Below are 12,818 nucleotides of genomic sequence, written 5' to 3' on the forward strand. Positions count from 1 at the left end.
CCTTTATGCATCTGCATCCTTTATGCATGAAATAGCAATATGCCTTTCCCTTTCGTGTAATCCTTATTTAGTTAATACCCAGTAGGTTTTGCAAGCCCTTCACATCTCTGTGGATTTATTTTATTTCAGAGTGCAAGTGACTTTATGGCCCAATTACCATCATTGTGACTTATTGCATTATTGTGGGAGGGAGAGAGGAGCAAGAAACGCCTGATCATGTGTATCATCATCAACGGAATGAGTGCCACGCACTCCTGGCCAAGGCAGAGGGATGGATAAAACCTTTCTGATCTATTGTTTATCAGAACACTGAAGCCTGGGTGATTGTGCCGTATTTTAACAGACAAGTGTGTCAAATGTATGGGTGAAGATGTTGCAATGGTGGTGTTAGAGTAATTAATATTTGGAAGGTAATGAATATTTTGAGTTTAAAGATGTCAAAGGTCAAAGACGGGAGGAATGACTAAGATCGGATGTTAACCCCCTCAAATTACAGGGGTATTGAAGCGAGACTGAGTCACCACCTGACCCCAGGAATGAACCGGCGAGGCGGGCTTCTTATTAGAGCAAGGCTCCCGGAAGCCAGATAGCCCCTGTGCTTGCAAGAGCTCAAAGTACAGCCAGCTGTGGAGCACAGAAGCAGCAGCAGCCGCAGCAACCGCGGGAATCATGACCCTCGGGCCCGGCGCCTACCTGGAATTTACGCAGCACCTGGTTCAGAACCACCGGGGCGGACAGCTCCCCGCCGCTGCCGGCGCCGACTCCCCTTGCCGCCGCCACTCTCCTAGCCCCGCTCGGCCGAGGGGCGTGGGGCGTGCCTCGCGCCGGCCCCGCCCCACCCTGCTCCCCATTGGCCGGCGGGCCGGAGGAGCGAGGAGGCGGGGTCGGTCTCTGGCGGCTCGCGCCCGGGAAGGTCGGCCAGGGAGCGCGGGGTGCCGCGGGAGGGCGCGCGGGGACGCAGCGGGCGCCGAGGAGACACAGCGGCTGCGGTAGTGGCTACAGGAGCGGCGGCGACTGGGCCCGGCCGCAGCCCCTGCCTCCCGCCCGCGCGCCCTGCGTCCCGCCGCGGCCTGCAGCCTGCGGCGCCCGAGCTCCGAGGGCGCTTCCTCGGGCGCTGGGCCCGAGGCAGCCAAGACGGCGGGCCGGCCGGGCGCGGGGAGGCGGGCGCTGTGCTGCGGACTGCGCTGGTGGGGGGCGGCGGGCCTTGGCGCGGGCCCGGGCCCGGCGCGTGCGGCTGGGAGGCGCTGTGGGGGGCGGGCGCGCGGGCGGCGGCCGGGGCCTTGGCCGAGGTCGGCGGGGGCGCGCGGAGGAGGGCGCCGGCGCTGTTCTAGGCGGCCGGCGCGCGCTACGAGAGCCTGCACATCTGGGACGACGTGTTTGGCGAGTCTGGCCCGGACAGCGGCGGGAACCCCTTCTACAGCACGTCCGCCGCCTCGCGCTCCTCCTCGGCCGCCTCCTCGGACGACGAACTCGAGCGCCCCGGTCCCCCGCCGCCTCCTGGCGCCCGCAGGAGTCCGACGAGGACGAGGCCAGCGCGGGTTAGAGTGCCACGCTGCGGGACCGCCCGCCCCCGCGCTTCGAGGACACTGGCGGTAAGGCGCGGCCCGCGGGGGCGGGGGCGGCCCGGGGAGGCGTGAGCTCAAGGCCGGGAGAACTCCAGACGCTCCGCGGGCCGGCTGCTCGAGTGAGGCTTTTCGCGTCAGCACACAGATGGGGCCGCGCGGCAGGGGGGATTTGAAGTGCCAGAATCAATCTGGTTGCATGGTGGTGGTTGGTGGGGGCCGCTCCGACTTCCCCGCCGATGGAGAGGATGAGGCGGAGGCCCAGGCGGCACCCTGCCGCTGGCAAGGACCCAGGGGGGGGCCTTCCCTCCCTTGCTGGGAGTGTCCAACCCAGTCACACCTGTGGGGTTGCTCATTAGGGGTGCGTTTGAGTTAGGTTCCTAAAGCCCGATGCAGCTTGTGTGTGTGTGTGTGTGTGTGTGTGTGTCTGTGTGTGTCTGTGTGTGTGTCTGTGTGTGTGTGTTGCGGGTGGGGGGTGCGTAAATCGTTTTGTGTGGATGGCCCCAGAGCAGCCTTACCGAGGTGCCAGCCTTTGGAGGGAGGCCCAGTGCAAGCCGGGACGTCTTCACTGGCTCTTGTTTTCTCCAGTGAATCTGACCAACTTTGTCCATGCCTTTCAGGATCACTTGCTCAGAGCAGAGAAGAGTGAGAGGACAAGTTAGCAGCGTTAAGCTGTCTGCTCTCACTCCGGAAGGCATTTGTGTGTTCTGCTTACCGACACGGTCATGGTCAAGTCCCTGATATCTGGAGGTCGCAGGCCTGCTGGCAGTTGTGGCTGCTTGAAGTCCTCCTTTACTGCCTTCTTTTTGGGAAGGTAATTCTGAAACGTCTCTGCTTAGCCTGCAGAAGCTCTGCGGTCTCTGCCCTCTGGGAGAGGTGGAGACCAGCCAGCAGTCCCACCTGTCCCCTGATGCTCTCTGTTCCTTGCTCAACAGCCTACTGCGGCAGGCCCTTGTTTCTGCACACCATTTTCGTGTGTGGAAGAGTGTGCAACCAGTGTTGTGGAGGACCAGGGAGTGGCCATACTGGACCCAATGCCGCTCTCCCTGTGGCTCTCCATGATTGTTGTTCAACCATAGGAGGGCAGGCCAAAGGGAACCCTAGCTGGTGCCTGGGCTTGGATCTGGACCTTGTGCCACAGCCTGCTGGTAGGCTGATTGGGTTGGCTGTACTCTCTCAGCAGGGAGTGGTCTCCAGACCTCCCACAGCAGGCTGCAGTGTGGACACCCTGAGCTACAGCTTGGGCTCGTAGTGTCCGAGTCAACTGTGCCGTGTTTTGGAATGGGTGAATTTAACATATTCTCATTTAGGCTTCAGTTCAGAGTTTGGGAATTTTCAAAGTCACATCACCCTGCATAATCCTTTTAAACTCCATACATTTCCCAGAATGTCATAAGGGTTTCCAGCCCCAGATGGCTGTTTTCCATTCAATTAGCTCTTTAAGAATTGTACGTACCCAGAGCTCTGGTTTGGCAGACTTGATGCTGTGAGTGCTGTGATCCAGTTTTTGATCTTGGCACATGAGAGACATGTCCTCTTGTTTCCCTCCCTCTCCGGGGAAAATAGGGGAATCGTGTTAGCTTAAGCCTGGTTATGACTAAGAGCCATGAGTGTTGGTGTGAGAAGGATGAACGCACCTAAATACATTTTCAAGCAATATTATGTTTCTCAGTAACCTATACTTGGGAGAAATTCTGCATCAGAGCATTTTAATCTAGCCCCTGCGGCACTTAAATGGTCATGAAGTTCAGGATCATTTGTCATTTAGCATCAAGTTCAAATTCTGCTTCCTTTAGATGTGCACTGAGCTCACACCTGGACCCGAGAATCACAGGCAGACAGGCGCTTTGACCAAAGACATTTAGTGGTTATTGGATGGTATTTATACCCAATTTTGTTTTCCAGTTTTTTGTGGAAGCTTGCTTTTAAAATCCAGCCCTAATGAAGAATTTCCTTTTCTTCTTGAAACAGTCTTTCCCTGTGGGAAATTCAAGGTGGTGGCGGAAGGGTGAGGTGGATGGTTTATTAAGCATGAGTTCAGATGGCCTGGAACAATGGGATATGATTTATGGGGCCTGGAAATAGATGCCGGGCAGAGAAAACCCTTGTGCCCCACGGTGGGGGGAGAGAGATGGACGGGTTTGTTAAGAGTGAGAGCTGCACCCTGGCCACTCTGAGAGCAGAGAGGCTCAGGCTCTGAGGTTTATTAAAGTGTCAAATACAACCCCACTTTCAAGGAAGGCAGCTTGGGCCTGTCTTCCACCTTTGTTCCCTGGTTCACTGACAGACGTCAGCGGGCCAGTGGGGTAGGAAAGGGTGGCAAACAGGACGGTGGCATTTGGATCTATGATCAACCCTCGAATAGGAAAATCCGTAGCAGAAATGGCTGTTGGTGCTAGAAGCAGATGAGGAAAGCAAAGGACTTAGGGAACCGGTTTCCTGCCTGCCTTCTGCTGCAAAAGCGTGTGTGTGTGTGTGTGTGTGTGTGTGTGTAGATAAGTGAATGTGTATGTATGCATAGGTGTCTTACGCATAAATATGTATTGCTTGTGCTGGCTTGGGCTGGTTGGGGATTTGGGTTTTGGTTTTAAATTAGAAATTACAGGTGCTGTCTGGGAGCCCCGCTGATGCCCTAGAGTCCCTGCGCCGGAGAGAGGCATCAGCACTGGGCACCCCTGAGCTTGGATCTGCATCTGGAGAGCACACAGTAGGGAGGCACCTGGTGCCCAGCCGAGGGGAGGAGGGCAGGGAGGCAGAGGTGTTTCTGTGGTTCAGGTTGAGACTAGTCCACCTACGGCTCTTCTAGTCTTCCAGTCTTCCCAGAATCTTCCTTCTGTTCTGTCCATGCATTTAGCTTCCTGGATCAGGTGCTCCAGAAGTGCAGCCATCAGATAGGAGTGGAGGTACCCTCTCCCTCTCCCCCTTCCCTCTCCTCCCTGGGTTCTGGTTGTGCGTGGGAGGGCCCCAGAGCCCCCCACCCCACCCCAGGGTGCTTCCACACCCCATCCCGCTTCCCGGCAGCCCCTCGGTTCCTCATACTCTAATGTGAAGGACCTTTGGGTGGGACCTGGGTCAGGAGGGGAGAGAGGCCTCTGAGAGGCACCCAGTCCTTTTCTGAGATGGTGAAGAGGACACTGATAAGTCAATGAGATTCTGGTGTTTCAAAGCCACCCAAAACTGTCTATGGCAAAGTGATTAAAAATTGAATTATTTTGGGGCTTCCTGGGTGCCTCAGTTGGTTAAGCATCTGCCTTCGGTTCAGGTCATGGTCTCAGGGTCCTGGGATCGAGCCCAAAATCGGGCTTCCTGCTCAGTGGGAGAGTCTGCTTGTCCCTCTGCTTATGTGCTCTGTCTCAACAAATCACAATTTTTTTTTAATTTTAAAGACTTTTATTTATTATTTTGGATGGAACTGGAATGGGAGGACACCTGTTTCCTTCCTTAGGAAACTGTTACAAAAAGAAGATCATGGATTGGGACAGAGGATGATTTTCTAGGAAGAAAAAAGGTAAATAATTGTAATGGTCTAAAAGTGGTGACAGTCTTGCTTGTAGATGTTCCTCCTGCATTTTGGGAAGTTGGAGAATCCGTAATACCTTCAATTAAAGTTTTCCTGAGAATCCCCAGCTGACTTTGGGGGTGGGGGGCATTGTCCTTTGTGAAGATTCTGAGCTTCTGTGAGTGAGCAGACCTCCACTCCAGAGTGACATAAAAAGCAATCTGCACCTCCTTCCTGATTTGTCTGTAATGAAACTTGCTTTCCTCAGGTCCCAGCAGTCGAGGCAGATAAATATGTTCCCTTTCGTTGGCTCTTACTCATACTTCAGGAAGATTTCCCATGTGCTTTCCTTGGCTGGCTGGGAAACTGGACCACAATTTATGGCATCTTAGGGGACAGGTGCATAGAATTCCAGTGGGATCCCGGAAAAGAACCTAATTGGAGATTAGAGACCATTGCGGTGTGAAGCTTTTCTTTGAGATCAAAAGAGGTGCATGTTATGCAAATATTAGCAAGTGTAAGTTCACACTGTCTATTGAAAATTTATAGACTCATTATGGTCAAGAAGGCTGGAAGATAAGTAGATTTTGGGAAAGATGCAGATAAATTCAGGGAGGTGGCAGATTACCCCAGGGAAAGTAGAATGGCCAAAGAGTATGGCCCAAACTTTTTAAAAAGATTTTATTCATTTATTTGACACACAGAGAGCCAGAAAGCACAAGTGGGGGGAATGGCAGAGGGAGAAGGAGAAGCAGGCTCCCCGCTGAGCAGGGAGGCAAATGTGTGGGACTCGATCCCAGGACCCTGGGATCATGACCTGAGCTGAAGGCAGACACTTAAGCGACTGAGCCACCCAGGCGCCCCCTGGCTCCAACTTTCAAAGATGGTGTATGAGATACCTTTGGTGGAAAGGAATGAAGATCAGCAACTGTCCTTGATTCTGCTTCTCAGGAAGGCATTGTGATGTGGTGCCCAGGACTTTGGAGACAGACACACGCTTGGTGCCCTCCGGCTCTGCCGCTAAAGCAACACCTTCCAGAGGGCAGCTGCAGGCACCGGGTGGCATCACACAGGGTCAGACACAGGAGGCACTCAGCCATGTACCCCTTCCACCATCCTGCTGGGGTTAAAAAAATTACCTATATATTAAAAAAATGAACCAAAATAGTGGGAATGAATGAAAAATAAAAGTTTTCCTATGAAGTAGTGGTGGTTCTCTTGTAGTCCTTTTTTTTTCTCTCTCTTTTTTTTTCTTTCTTGGTTTGTTTTCTGGGGAAGGGGCTGCCACGTGGGTTTTCAGTAAATGATGTTCCCTGACTTAAGTCCTCCTACCCGCCTCAAGGGTAGGGCTCTGAGGAAACTTTTTTTTTTTTCAGGCTTTTGTTCTCTGGCAGTTTTTTGTTTGTTCACTTTTTTTTTTCTCACTTTGACCGCTTTTGATGGTTTTTGTAGTTTTAGAGGAAAACAAACCACACCCTGATCTCCCTCTCAGAGAGAAGCCTCAGTCTGGCTGCAGAGCCCAAATAAGTTCCCCCTTGGCCGCTGGCAGAGCAGGTTCCAAGTCGCTGTCCCTGGGGATGGAGGATCTTTTGCTTGTACCCAAAACCACGGCAGCAGCAGCTTTGGGCACCTCCAGACCGCTAGAGAGGTTCCAAGCCGCAATCGCACACTGAGATTTTCCCGCTGGCCCTGGCTGGGAGTGCCTGGTCTTTCTGGGTCTAAGAGCGCCCAGCTTGCACGCACCAATTTCAGGGGAGGCAGAGGTTCGCGCGCGGGTCTCAGGCTCTGAGAACAGGGCACAGGTCTGAGAGCAGCAGGCTGGGCCTTTGCACACCTCTCTGGGGGGAGTTTGGTGCAGGCTCTGAAACAAGGGCGCGTATCAAAGGGCACCTGCTGGGCCTTTATACCTCTCTCAGGGGAGTATCTCAGGCTCTATAGCAGGACTCTCGCATTCTGCCCCCTGGCATGGCTCCCATCCCCTCACAGGAAATGGACCCCACGCAGAAGGACCCCATGCATTCTCTGCACGCTGGCAGCTTAGGGACCAAGAGCTGGTTTCTCCACTGCACTCTCTCTGCCTCAGCGCCATGGGAGGCTGTCCTGGGACCGGGGACTTAAGCCCCTGTCCCTAGCTGCCCTGATTCCCACAATTTCCCCCGAGATCCTTTGCTCTTTTGGAGTGCTTTCAACCAGTCTTTGAGTTAATGCTGGTCCCCAGACGCAGGGCACTCTCGCTTTTATTGGGGTATTACTTTCCAACTGGTCGCCTCTGGTAGCTTCCTCCCCCTTTTGTTTATCTTCTGATATCAGTTCCCAGTTCCCACTCCGCTTTACCTGCCCACTGGCATCTTCTCCCCCTGTAAAGATCCAGATGTGTATAATTCTGTTCTCAGGCTGATTTCATGGGTGATTGGAGTTCATGGGTGATTGGTAGGTAATCAGCTCATTTTGGGGGTATGAGTTGAAAAGATGCCTCCTCCTACTTCCGCGCCATTTTGTCCCCCCTCTTAACTTTTTTTTTTAATTTTATTTGACAGCACAAGTAGAGGGAGAGGATGAACAAGAAGCAGTATCTGCACTGAGCAGGGAGCCAGATGCAGGGCTGGATCCCAGGACCCTGGACAGATGCTGCACTGAGGGAGCCACCCAGGCACCCTTAGACCTAGGATGCAGGTAGGAGAAGCAAGCCAGGGGTTCCTTGCCCCAACACTAATGACCATGGCTCAGACAAATCCATCTTCCACTGCAGGCTTCCATATACTCTGCGAAGGAGACATTCCCCTTCCTGTCCCTGAATGCTCTGCCAGTTCAAGGCAGATCCATGTTTCTGACGGTTCCTCTTTGGTCATTCTGCCAGGGACAGCCAAGAGGGCTCCAAGCCTTGTGTGGACCCCAGGCCTGGGGGTCCCAGCCCTGAACTCTTTCCTCTGCCCTTGATGACCCCAGAATAGATCAATTCAGCGACTGTCAATCCATGCCAGGTCAGGGAACAAACACAGCAGTACACAAGATCAACTCGCTTTGGCCCCAGGAGCCTGGATTCCCCAAGGAGGGCTTCACCTGGTCTCTGAAGGGGGTTCCGGGGGTTCCAAGATGGCCATGGGTGGAGCCCACCAGGTAGAGAGGCCCCTGGAGAGTGTCCACTGGGGCTGAGCAGACGGAAGATCCCCTCAGGCCTTCCCTAGAGGCTCCACTGTGCCCTGGGGAGAGACGAGGGCCGGCCACACCGCACCAGGGCCACAGCTTGGCCGCCCAGGAGTGGCAGCGGGCTTAGCCTGGAGCTCAAGCAGGGGCAGGGAGGCCGGGACTGGGCGGGGGATTGGGGTCCTGGAGTCAGCCGGGCAGAAGAGCGGCGGGAGCCGGCAGGGGGCACAGCCAGCCCCCTCACAGGACAGGACAGAACAGGAGGCTGGGCGAGGGGCGCAGGCCTGCAGAGGCGTGCACCGCTGTTTGCCTCCCCCCACCCGCCGCAGCGCGCCCGCACCTGCCTGCCCCACCCACTGCCTTCTGTGGGCCCAGCGAACTCACTGCGCAAGTAGCACCTCCCGGGGAGGCAGGGGTTCTGGGCTGGCCGGGCAGGGCGCAGGGGATTGCATCGGAGCCCCGCTGATTCAGGTACTGAGGGGCTGGGGAGGGGTAGGGGCGCTAGGGAGAGAGGGAGGCTGGGGCCCTCCTGCCCGCTGCCACCTGCTGCTTCGTCCACGGGAGCGGGAGGGGGGCCTGGTGGACAGGTTCCTGGTGGCCTGGTGCTCCTACACCCCCCAGCCCTTGCCCCACAGCCCTCGCTCCACTTTTCGGTATCCAGGGAACCCGTGGGGCCCTACTGACATTAAGGGGCCCAGCACCACTGGGCTCGTCTGACCCCCGGAGAGACGCCTGTGCTGACAGGCTTCTTTTCCAGAACTTGATGGAAAATTTTGTCCCTCAGAATCGCCGGGCTCCCCAGCCCGAGAAGAGCTGGCTCTGCCCGTGTAGCCTGGGCCCCACTGGGCCCCCTCCACCTCAAGTGCCTTTTACCCAGGAGCCCCAGGATACCATTTCTTTCTGGCCCATGGACCCCTTCCCCCCACCCCCACCCCCACACCTCTACTTTGGGGCTGCGACCACCCTGGGATCACTTCCATCTCCGGCCCCCTACCCCACAGGTCCTTGTCCACCTCCAGGCCTGACCCCTGGCCCCTCTCACCTCTGGAGTCACTGAAACCCTTCCACTAGGGGGCCACTGGCATCTGTGATCCCAGACTCCCAGGACTCCCCTCCACCTTGGAGCTCCCTACCCTGTTTCCTCTAGGAACTGCTGTGCCTAGAGGGCAGAAACACTACATTCTCAAGCCAGCTGTATTCGGGCCAGGGATTCAGATATCCTCAGGGACCCTCATTTCTGGGGCACATACTCCTCTCTGTGCAGGAGAGACCAGAGAGAGCAGGCTTGGGGATCCTTCCCTCCAGCTGGATGGAGGGGCAGAAGCTGGGGTGTGTGTGTGGGGGTGCTCACAGGTGGCCTCCCTGGGTAAGGAGCTTCCAGGAGGAAACTTCAGGGCGAGGCCATGATGTGGAAGCCTCAGGAAGCACTGGCTGCACAGACTCCAGGCTCCTGGCTTGAGCAGTGTGCATTCAGTGGCCAGAGCCCTACAGGGCCAACCCCGTCCAAACCCACCTTCACCCCCCACCCCACCCTGGCTGGCTTTATTGTCTTGAATTTGCACAGCACCCTTTTCTCCAGTATGAAATTGAAAGCTTTGCTTTGAAAAGTTTTGTGTCCAGGAGGCTCCTGGGCATCCACTTACTTTATTTCCGGAGGCTAGTTGAGGAGGGTGGAGTCTTTGGGACCTTAACAGCAGGTCTCCTGATCCTTCCTGACTTCCTTTTTTTTTTTAGATTTATTTATTTGAGAGAGAGAGATAAAGAGCACACCACAGAACACATGCAGGCACAGGTGAATGGGCCAGGTGAATGGACCTGTGCCAAAACAAAGAGTCAGATGCTCAACCAGCTGCAACCACCACCTCCCGCCCCCCATTTATAGATGGGTTACATCTACACACTGTTAGGTGCTTTGCCTGGACCCAGCTAGTCTTACAGCAGTCTTAGGACACTGTCTCTTGCCCAGTGTCTCTGGTCAGTACCAACCCATGCCTCCAGTGTGGGAATGACTTCTTCCTGACTCCTTCTTAACTCCCTGTCCAGCCTGCATTGCCCACCCACCTCCAGGCTGTCCTAGTTGTATATATTGGATCCCTGTAGATTGTGGGCACCATTGGATCCTCACCTGTCGTGGCTGGTGCAACAAATCAACCAGGAACATGAGGGTAAGAGGATGAAGAAAAGAACTCGAGAAGCAAAGAGATGTGCAGGAGGAACACTGAGGAGGATGTCCAACAGTGCTAAGTTTATTCAAAGCATTGAAGCCATATATGTAGTGACATTACATCTGTGTCTAGTTAAGCAACCACGGTTCCTCATGACACCAAATGGCTGATGCCAGTACAAATACAGCAAACCTGAAAGTAATTTATGGGCTGTACTAAGGCAGCAAGGACCAGCAACCAAATTGTTAGCCCAACCGAATTGTTCTCATTTGTTTAGCAAGCGTGTGGGAAGTCATGTAGTCGAGCGTACAACACATAGCACAGACCCTTTCTCAGTGCTACTCAACTTTTCCCATCCTAAACCTTTTGTTAGGTTATTTGGACTTTAAAGGAGGCACAAGTCAGGGTCTGGTTTGGTTCTCGTCTCAAGCCTTATTGCGGCCTCCCACACTCACCAAAATGAGAACATGGCTCAGGGTTATGGAGTGAATATACCCTTTAGGAAACATTAAAGGATGTAGCATAACTGGTCCGGGGTCACCCAGCCTGTGAGAGGCATGGGTGAGATTCAGACTGCACTGGGTCCCACAGACATTTTCAGCTCACCTTAGTGTCCAACCTGGTCCCAGAAGGTTCCTGCTCAGGACTTTGCTTTGTGCTGAGCTGGGCTTGCTTCCTGCCTATGAAACCATTTTCACAGTGTGTCCCCAGCCCACCCTCTCACATTGAGCATCAGTGCTGCCTTGGCTGGCCTCTGTTGATCGTGCCGTTCCTCTCCATCCCTCTGTCACCCCTTGGGCCCACTGTCCTACTGCCCTCTGTCCAGTGGGCCAAGTTCTGAGTTTCATGCCTGCACTTCCTCTTAACTGTGCTCTGTTGAAATCCTCTCTAACAGGGAGGACCTGTTTATCAGAGCAGCTTGATTTGGAATCCGTCTCCCCTGGGGGTCAGAGCTTCTGACCATCATGTCCCCAGCCTCAGCACTTGGGATGCCTGCCCAGCCTATTCTGGGTGCTCGTGGAGCTCTGGGATCTTGGAGAAGATTTGCCATGAAAATAAGCATTTATACATAATACGGAAGAGAAGATTTGAGGAAAATGAGTGGGTGTCATCTGGTAATGTTTGTGTTAGGATGGTTCTGAAATTTCTGGGCCCTGAGTTACCAAGAATCCTAGGTTGCCCAGCTGGAAGGATCTCAGATAGATCAGCTGGGCTCCTCACCTCATTTGACAGATGGGAAGTTGAGGCCCAGAGCTTAGTGCCACAGAGTAGGAGTGAGGAGAGATGTTAGTGACAGGAAGAAACCATAGGGTAAGCACAAAGTGGCTGAGCCTGGGCTTTTTTTATGCAAATGAGTTGCTAAAACAGTGGGCCAGAGGCTGCTGACCCTATCTAGTGCCCAGCAAGAAGTAACACCAGCCCACATCTTCTGAGGTTTAACTCCTGCCAGGAATGATTCTCAATGTTTTATTTGTGGGCACCTGGGTGGCTCAGTTGTTCAGCTGAGGTTATTCTCCCAGGGTGCTGGGATCTAATCCTCACCAGGCTTCCTGCTCAGTGGGTAGCCTGATTCTCCCTTTCACACTCCTCGTGTGTGTGTTCCCTCTCACCCTGTCTCTCTCTCTCTGTCAAATAAATAATAAAATCTTAAAACAACAACAAAATCAAAATGCTTTATTTGCCTTAGGAGATAGGGTCTGTTATGGCTACCATTTTAATGCATGGAAATATGGGGCACAGGGGAGCTAAAGGAGTCCAAGGTCACACAGCTTGCAAGTGGAGGAGCCAAGATTTGAACCCTGGGCAGCCTGCCTCCAGAACCTGCATTATTTTTTCCCCTTGTGTATGTCATTTTAAAAAACCTTTCCTTGAATTCTTTTTTTTTAAATTTTTTTAAATTATTATTTTTTTTATTTGACAGACGGAGATCACAAGCTGACAGAGAGGCAGGCAGAGAGAGAGAGAGAGGGAATCAGGCTCCCGGCTGAGCAGAGAGCCCGATGTGGGGCTCAATTCCAGAACCCTGGGATCACGACCTGAGCCGAAGGCAGAGGCTTTAACCCACTGAGCCACCCAGGTGCCCCCGTTCCCTGAATTCTAACACAGATGTGTAAACATTGTTAAGCATGTAGTTTATTGATCATCACAAAGCTTAGGTTCTGAAGCATTGCAGCAAGCTGGGGTGGGCTTTGATGTCAGACCTGGTTGGAATCCAGTTTCTGGTGCTGCATGACCTTAGGTGACTTACTCAGCCTCAGTTTCTGCACTGAGTTTGGCAGCCTTGTGATGAGTAGAGCGTGTGACAGTGCCTAGCGTGTTTGGTGCCTGGCGAGTGTTTAATAATGGTTTTCTCTTCTTTTTTTTTTTTAATTTTTTATTTTTATAAACATATATTTTTATCCCCAGGGGTACAGGTCTGTGAATCACCAGGTTTACACACTTCACAGC

The 12,818-nt window shown here is 53.8% G+C and overlaps 1 long non-coding RNA gene across 2 annotated transcripts; it reads left to right on the forward strand.

The window, feature by feature from the left end:
* Positions 1-1,266: 1,266 nt before the first annotated feature.
* LOC132008718 (uncharacterized) lies at positions 1,267-12,697 on the forward strand. 2 transcript variants are annotated; one of them, XR_009401706.1, is made up of 3 exons: positions 1,267-1,592; positions 7,599-7,734; positions 12,292-12,697. It is a non-coding gene; the product is annotated as an uncharacterized LOC132008718 (long non-coding RNA). The 2 variants fall into 2 exon arrangements; XR_009401705.1 differs by lacking the exon at positions 12,292-12,697 and adding an exon at positions 11,266-11,472.
* The last annotated feature ends 121 nt before the right edge of the window (positions 12,698-12,818 follow it).

Source organism: Mustela nigripes, unplaced genomic scaffold, assembly GCF_022355385.1.
Source record: "Mustela nigripes isolate SB6536 unplaced genomic scaffold, MUSNIG.SB6536 HiC_scaffold_763, whole genome shotgun sequence".
Lineage (NCBI taxonomy): Eukaryota > Metazoa > Chordata > Mammalia > Carnivora > Mustelidae > Mustela > Mustela nigripes.